A 9,039-nucleotide genomic window follows, 5' to 3' on the forward strand; every position below is an offset into this window, starting at 1 on the left:
AGTAACATCACTCAAATACTCCCTTTTTAGGATAATATGGTGAACATGTACACATCCAGCAGGTACAGAGCAACATTAAGGCCCAGATACACCGGCCGGAATCGGCAGTAAATGGGAGTCGGGCCGAACATGAGCATGGGCACGCCCTATTCGGAGTGGTGTGCGCCGCACCGTCGGGTCTTTTCTGCCGACCTGACGCCTTTTCTTGCCGATTCAACATGCGTCGGGAACACCACCGGAAGTCGGACAAAGGGATAACACCGATTGGCTGTTCAGCTAGCGAATCAGTGCATGAGAAGCGTTAGCGGAAGTGAGGGAGGTAAACAAATGATTTAAAATGGAAGATGGAACACACACGGACAGCTATTTCACCTCATCGGTTTATAGAGCCCCTGTTCGTTCATGTTTTCAATGGACGAGAGTGAAAATGGAAAGAAAAACGCTATTTGTTGTTTGTTTATATCACGGAGTCTGTTCTTCTTCTCTGTCTTTCGGTTGTTGCCTCTTTTGAATGATGAATACACACTACCGCCGCCTGCTGGTAAGGAGAGTTATTGCCACTCACGCATACGCAGTTCATACATGCTCGGCTCCGATTTGCGGTGTGTTCCAGTGCGCGAAGTCGGCAAATACGCAGGAGAGTCCGGCGACGCAACAGTCGGTGTCGGCGTCGGCGACTTCTCAGGTGACTGGCCGGTGTATCTGGGCCTTTAGCTCTGAGTGTTAGCGAGGCTTGCTAATGTAAACAAAGACGAAATTACGTCCAAAACACGTCAGGCATAGTTTCTGATAGCAACTTTCTGTGGGTCCGCTGCCGAGTTGACATCAGTTCGGATGGAATCTGTATCAGCTCGTTGTACATCCGTTTTTAAAAGATTTGGGTACGGAGAGAGAGGGGTTTATTGTCTGATGCTGCGTGAGTTCCCCGACGCACCGGGGACACATGTATGTATAAAAGACATCATAAAGTGCACTTTGCATGATAGCTTAAAAATGCTAAAACAGGATTTTTTTTTTTATCCTTTTATTTTCTGACCTTGCAATTTAAAATCAATCAATTAAATAATTGGCAACGTATCGTAGATCAGGAGAGCTCAACCAACAACACCAATGGGGATGCACTTTCTGCTAGCTAGCAACGACATGAGGAAATATTATGTTTTAATAAACATTTGGACAAATATTTTCCCTTACCAAAGAAATACAGATGGTTTTTTTCATTACATTTGGAAAGCCTTGAAAAGTCTCAAATGTCCCATGCCAAAAGCTGTAAAAACTATTATATTTTTATCCTGAGAAGACTTCAGACTCACCGGGGGCTTGGCAAAGGGCAGAGGGCATGCCCAGGAAAGGGGGCCGCAGGTGATGTCCTAAGGCGATGTGAGGGCCGGTTGGAGGGGACAGTAGGGGTGGAGGGTGGGACAGTTCTCTGTGGACACAAATATGAAAAAAGACCGTTTTACTGGATGCTTAAAAATGTGCGTGGCGGAGATGTATAATATAAAGAAAAGAATAGTTTTAAGTACGTCTCAACTCTTTCTTAGTGCGTGTGCATGAATGTATGTGGTGTATTTTTATCAGTGGAGCTCCAGAGGCCCCTGTGTCGCCCCACTGCCTCATCAGTCTTGTCACGCCGCAACAAGCGCCGCTGGCCATCGCTGTACCCTGGACTGCAGCCTTCCCTCTACTGCCGCCCCACAAACACACCATACAGACACAGAAATACACACAACTCTAAACCCACACACATAATGAGGGCTGAATGCACAATGCCGGTGTGTCATGCTCCGACAGCTGGGGCGGCCCCTGCGTCTTGACCGGGGCCACGGGCTGAAGGACCTTCTAATTAACACTCATCCCTTCTCTATTCTCTCCCTTTTTTACGCCCTCCTCTCCGTTTCCCTCCCTCTCACTCTCTAGGCTGCATTGAAACCGGTGAAAAGATGGAGCGTCCTGCAACCTCTGCTTCTGAAAAGGCCTCCCCATTATCGGCTCCGTCTTTTGTCCTCCTCGAGGGGGAAAGGCGCCTCTCACCTTTCTCCCTCTCTCTACATCTCTTGTTCAGTCTTAACCATATTTTTCTGTTCTGTCTATGACCTCTGAAAATCCGGTTTGTTTACTCTTTTATCTTCCTCCGCTTTTATTTATTTCACTCTGTCTCATCCTGTCTCTTTACCCGAGCCTTGTCTTGCCTCTTTGTATTTCACTCTGTTTCTGTCCCACTTCTTTTCTTTCTCTCTAATCTTTTTCTCCTTTTATCCCTTTGCTTGGTTTTTCTTTCTGGCTTCTGCACATCATGGGTAAAGGAACATGGTTTTGAGGAAACAGATACAAACTCTCAGAAGAGTGAGGCATGTGCACGTTGACCGTTTCAAAGAGTCAACGTGTGGGTGAGGATTGCTTCGCAGTGTCCTAAACCATATCTGGTTCCAGAGCTTTCCTCAAGTACATTTCTTGCTTCCTACACTTCTCCTCTCGCAGCTCCTGTCTCTAGTTCTCTCCCTCTGAGCTGCTGCTATCACCCCAATCAGATCTTAGCAGTGTGACGGCCGCAGCACAAAGCTGAGGAAAACAACTAAATCAGAACCAACACTGGGATGCATGCAACCGCAAATATTGTTTTGCATCTGTGTTCAAATTAGCTAGCGCCTGCATGTCTCCCGCCTCACTAAATGGTGAGGAAAAAAGGAGAGAGAGAGAGAGAGGGAGGAACTGCAAGGAGGGAGGGCACGCATACAAGAGCCAGGAGATGAGATGGGGGGGGGGGGGGAGTTGGAGCCAGCGCTGAGAGGGTGGTGGTGTGTGCGGGGGTGAAAACCATTCATCGATCGCCTCCGCCGCTGAAATGTTAATGCTAATCGTATAACCGCTCTCTCCGGCGGTGCCTCGCACTCCAGTGGCAGCTCCAATTAATCTTGGGTGAGGGCTACGGCGCGTGACCCCGGAGCCGCGAGCCGGGGCCCCGCTAGCCGCTGCTTATGTAATTACACCGCCCAGTGTGTAATCACCTGGCCTAATCCCTTGGGGCTAGCAATTAGCCTTGCGACGCGCAGCTCTACTGGGCTACACCAAAACGCCCGCAAAACTCCCATCCACCCCCGCCATAGCTCCCGCATGCCAAACACCCATCACCCCCTACCCCCCTTTCTGATACTCCCTCCCTTTCGTTCTCCCCCCTCCTTGCACCGCCTACCCTTGCCTAGCGTTAGCCCGCAGATGAATAACGGTCAATTAAAGCTGCATGACTGGGGCTGCCAGGCGTCTGCGCCACCATAATTAGGCCTAATCACGGGGAGTGAGAGAGACGGAGGGAGAGAGACAGAGAGAGATGTGGAGAGAGAGAGTGTGCCTGACGCTCCCCTCCACTCCCTTCCTCCATCTCTCCCTCTTTTCCTTCTTTTACAGGAGGCAATTTTAAAAGGGAGGAGTGGCAGACATTAGTCGTTTTGCTCTGGGCCTGTGTGTGTGTGCGTCTGACTGTGCGTGTGGCTTTTCTGCCCTATCTGTGCATTTTGTTGGCAAACCACTAACATGCTATAAAAAGTGGAAGCAAAAACACTCATCTAGTTTTGCATGAGAGTGAGAATATTCACAAATCCAAGGTGGGCTAATAATCACAAAAGCTATATCACTGGATTCTCTCTCTCTCTATGCCTCTCTCTCCCCCTCTCTCTCTCTCTCTCCCCTCTCTCTCTCTCCCACTCTCTCTCTCTCCCCCCTCTCTCTCTCCCCCTGCAGTGAGGCCAGCGGCTCCTAGGGAATGCACTGGTGTGTGACGACCTGTCAGAGTGGCGACAGCGGCCCCGTCCCGCAGCAGCCTTAGCAGTTTGTGTGTGTGTTTGTGTAAGTGTGTGTCCGGGTGTGTGTGTGTGTCCGGGTGTGTGTGTGACAGGGCTGCCCTTAATGACGGGAGCGTGGGGGGATTAGGAGCGCCGCGCGGCCGCCTTCGGCTCCTTCTCCGCAGGAACACATTTACACAGGAAGCTCATTAAAATGGATGAGGCTCCCTCCACGCTCATTCCCTCTCTAGCTCGCTCGCTCCCTCCCTCTCCTTATCTTGCTCTCTCTCTCCCCCTCTCTTCGTCACTTCGTCCTCTCGCCATCTCCTCTCTTCCTCTGTTTTGCTTCACTCTCTTCATCCCCATTTTAAGCTCCCATGTTTTCTACTTCCTCCCTCTCTACCTTTCTCTTTCCTCTCCACTATCCCTCCCCTATTTGCCTTGCAGATGCTTGGTGAGCTTAGTGCCATTTAAGGCCAGACAAATGGAGCGCCAGGCTCTAAGCCCATCGAGCGGCCCTAATGATTTGTTTTTAACAATGGGCCCTAATGGGCCCCAGATAATCAATGATGAGGGGTCGATGGAAAGGTGAGCCACGGAGAGAGGGAGAGAGCTTCCATTGCTTACTCACATTCTCACTCTCAGTTTTTCATTTTAATCAACATTTTTTTGCTTTTACTAACCAATCATTAGGACTTAATTCTCTCTTCACTTTGCACTTCTTTCTCTCTCAGCCCTCTACCTAATTTTTTTGGGGGGTTCGGTAGCTTTTATACAAGTTGTGTACAGTCTGCTCTTTGGTCCATGTACTTTGCATAGCCGAAACTATGGGAACATTACACCCACATCAGATTATCGAACATCTCATTCATACTGCGATACTGTGTAATTCAGTGCGATCCCTAAATCTATCAATCTATTGAACCATCCTTCATAAACTGTTATTGAGGTATAAACTACATTAAGTTTTGACATTTATCCAGTATTTTACACTGGAATTATAATTGCTTTATTGTCCTAAATACTGAGATTTACATTTGCATTAAGTCATTTCAAATGTTTGATTGGTGGTGACCAATCACAAATGCTCCTGGAGTTGTGTGTGTGAAGACATTTAAATAGGTTTAAACATTTCTTATTTTAGCAGGGTAAATCTGAGTTTCACAGGTTGAGCACATGTTGTATAGATGGCAAGGATAAGCGAGAGAGAAAAAGACGGATTTGGATGGTATCAGTAGCAGCAGATACTCAGGGTTGCAGAATCGATATATAACATAAAGTGGAATAAAATATCCCTAGTTAAAACACGAAGGGGGTTTCCCAAACTTTTGGCACAAGCACATTATTGTCTAAAACATTACATATATATCGTGCTGTAGAGCCATAATAGTAAATATGACAGGCTGAGCCCAAAACATGAAAAAACAGCCCATGACAAAAAGTATGTATCAACTGTTGACCCTGTAGTGAATGTGTGAGAATTAGCATGTGAAAATATACACGTTTCCATCACTCTATGTCTGGTTGTCTTTTAGTTTTGCCTTCACTCATTTGGACATTGATACAAGTGATGGAAAGGGCAACATCTTTTCATCTAAAAACATACAGAGAGTTAAAGGGTTGAAGAGGAAGCACGGTGGAGAGAAGAGGGACGAGGCGAGGAGAAGATGGATGGAGGGATGGGGAGGCCTAGTTAACTCTCCCCGGTCCTGTGTGGCTAATTACTTGGTGTGCTTTCTGAGAACAGCCCCGGCTCACTGACTACATTTCCACTGCACTACTGGCCTCTCAGAAATCACCCACAAAAGCAAGCACACACACACATGCGCGCACCACACACAAATTAGCAGACATATTCAGACAAACAAACCCAAATTCAATCCGCATAGATGAGTGTGCATACAGACTTCCAGCTAGAATAATGGAACGAACAAACACACACGGACATCCAGCCCCCCTCTTCCCCTTAAAACACACACACACACACACACACACACACACACACACACACACACACACACACACACACACACTTACAGCCTCCCAGAGCTGCACCACAGCGCCTGGCCGCTCAGCTTCCTGCTTATATGCCCACCCCTACCCCTCACCACCCCCTTCTCTGTCTCACACACACACACACACACACACACACCCTCCCCCCCTGCTGCCGCACCGCCGGCCCATTATCGATCCCCCGCCTCTCCCCGCGCCACATAAATAATCGACAAGCAATTACCCGCCCACTCCCGCTGCCCCCGGCTTTGTTTGGGAGGCGCAGAGGCCAGCGCTGGGGGGAGAGGAGGGAGGAAGAGCCGGGGATGCAGGCGTGCAGCTCCACAGTGGTAGCCAAGAGGTTATTGGATCCTTAGTTTAACCATGTGTAGATGCACAAACGGTCACACACACACTGAAAAGCCAAACATGAGATCAGATCCTGCTGAGGAAGATCTAGGTGGAAGAAGCTTGCAGTGGTGTGGTGATGAAAACTGGCAGGTGATGAACTCCTTCTACTGTTTCTTCCACTGAAACACATTGTTCCATTAAAATTTCCACATTTCCACCTGTCACATCATATGGGGCCTCTTATGCAGCATGTGTGTGTGGAGGGTGTGGGTGTTGGGCTTTATTAATGACGAATTATGCTACTATTGCAAGCAGGGCAGTGTTTTATTTCAGGAGCTTTCTGGGGCCGGGTTGACGAAGACATTTGATAGTGAGTGTGTGTTTCATACCTGTCTGTGTAATGTGCGTCCCGGTGCTGCGGGAGACCCTGCTTGCGTCTCTGACTGGATGAAGAGGAGCTGCCCGCCGAGGGAAGGTGGGCTTCTAAGGCAGAAGGGTTCCTCACTGCTGCGGCCAGCGCCTCCTGGCGAGCACGCAACATGTCTGAATAAGGAGGAAAGGGGGAAAAAGGGGGAAGCGCAGTGGAAGGAGGGAGATGGGAAGATAATGTTGACATGAGAAAGATGGGGGGGTGGGGCAAGAATTGAAGGGGAGGATTAAAACAGAGTTAGTATCAAGCTGCTCAAGTCTATGTTAAGATATTACAAGAAACTCTTTACTTTTGTAGAAACATTTTTAAACAGAAAATCCTGACTAAACATTTCACCAGCTCCAGTTTACGGATTACAGCCTATTTTAAGCGTGCTGCTGTCAGTTTGAACACGTTTTTGGGCAACATAGCACCCATAAAGCACCCCATAAAAAGTGTCCTGTAGTGAAGGATGTAAGAATGCAGGGAGCTCATAAAAACAACAAATAAGTAAATAACACAAATACAAGGAAGAAGATTGTTTTGCATCTTTTGAATCACCAGGTTATATCCGTATACGTGTGCAGATACATGAGCACATTGAGCAAGGATGATCCAAAACAGACATTTTGGCAGAGGTGTAGGAAATTAGCACATTGCACTCAAGTCCATCTGTCACACTTTGGAACTGAGCTGGCCATTTTCAAACAAATGTGGGGAAATAAAGAGGTGGCTCGAAAAGGCCAGAAAAGCAGCATGAAAAAATGGTGTGATGATGTTTTCAAAACAAATAATGACCATGAATGAGCAAAAAGCGGCTTCACCAATCAGGCGAGGTGTGTTTTTACCTCTCCCCACCGCCGCCACTATCACGCCTTCTCCCTCCATCTCTGCCTGCCCTCTCTCTCCACCTCCTGCCCTCGACCATTCGCCTCATTCCATCTCTTTCTTCGCTCTCCCCCCCTCTCTCTCCCAGCAGCCCAGGTTCTCTCTCGCTCTCGTAGGAGAAGAGGCCTCATCATTATCAGCCAGGCCAGGCCACACCAGGAGACATGGCTTCTAATGAGAGAAAAATCCATCCTGCTCTCGCTCTCTTCCCTCTCTCTGCCTCAATCTATCTATCCTCTCTCTCTCCGCTCCTCCCCTCCTCCCCCTCTTTTTTAATTAGACAGATCCCTCGGGAGCTAGGGGCCATTTCCGCCGCCGGTACGGGTGTGACGTGTGTTTGTGTGTGTCTGTGTGATTTAGGTGCTTGCGTGTGCGTGCCTGACCGTGTGTGTGTGTGTGTGTGTGTGTGTGTGTGTGTGTGTGTGTGCGCACGCTGAATGGGCGCCAGGGTGGGGGGGTGAAGCGACAGATATTAATGCTGCCTAGCTCCGGTGTATCGATCTGTTTGCTGCGCCAGGCCGCAGGGGACTCGGCTGGCGGCAGACAAGGGTGTGTGTGTGTGTGTGTGTGTGTGTGTGTGTGTGTGTGTGTGTGTGTGTGTGTGTGTGTGTGTATGGGTAGGGGGGGTTGAGAGAGATAAGGAAGGGATCAGAGGGAACTGGAGCCTCAGAGCGCACACACAAACACACAGGCGGTTGTGCGCTTGCATACATGGTGCAGGGTTGACAGGGTGGAAGTGTTGACCTCTACCAGTTTCCTGTTATCACAATCGCAACTCACCAATTATTTTATATAACTAGGTCAGTTAAAGGGCTTCTAAAGCAATTTAGTCCGGCACTTCCATTAAGTTTGGAAGATTCCAGGTAACAATTACCAAAAAAAATGCAGATTGATGCTGCAGAGCCAGAGATATACTGACAAGGTGTAAAAACTCAAAAGAGACTAACTTTAATTATACAATGTATAAAAAACCTCTAACCTACAATTCAGATGATGCAACCCAACAGCGTCTTTCGCTCGACTCACGCTGCCTTGTGAACATCCATGCCTTTTCAACTCTACATTCAGTTGTAATTCAGGCTTTATACAACTGTTCCCCAACGCTGAGTAATATTCCACCAGATGAACCCCATTGACCTGAGGCACAGATTAAACTGTGACAGACTTTTATCTATTAATCATAACATCTCACATGTTGTGAATTATTTCAGTTTAAAGCTATGTGCAGTTTCAAGGGCCTCTTTATATTTGCAGGTATGTTATTCTGGTAGAGATTAATAATATTTATTTGGTTTAGTATGTATTATTAAAAAATCTTTAATCTAAAAGCATGCAACAGTACAGTCGGTCGGGGGCCACTACAATAGCTGCATAAAACTGTGAAAATGTAAATGTATCTTAACAAAGTATTCTTCTATTATGTGTTGTCTTCTGCTATTGTTTGTTATGCTTCACACTGGGTCCATATTCTGCTTCCTCTATCTATCCCCCACTCTCTCTAATTCTCTTTCATGTGAACTGAGAAGAGCAGGGTCACCTGGGGCTCTACCCTTCTGTGTGTGTGTGTGTGTGTGTGTGTGTGTGTGTGTGTGTGTGTGTGTGTGTGTGTGTGTGTGTGTG

Source organism: Notothenia coriiceps, unplaced genomic scaffold, assembly GCF_000735185.1.
Source record: "Notothenia coriiceps isolate Sejong01 unplaced genomic scaffold, NC01 NC01_scaffold00017403, whole genome shotgun sequence".
Classification (NCBI taxonomy): domain Eukaryota; kingdom Metazoa; phylum Chordata; class Actinopteri; order Perciformes; family Nototheniidae; genus Notothenia; species Notothenia coriiceps.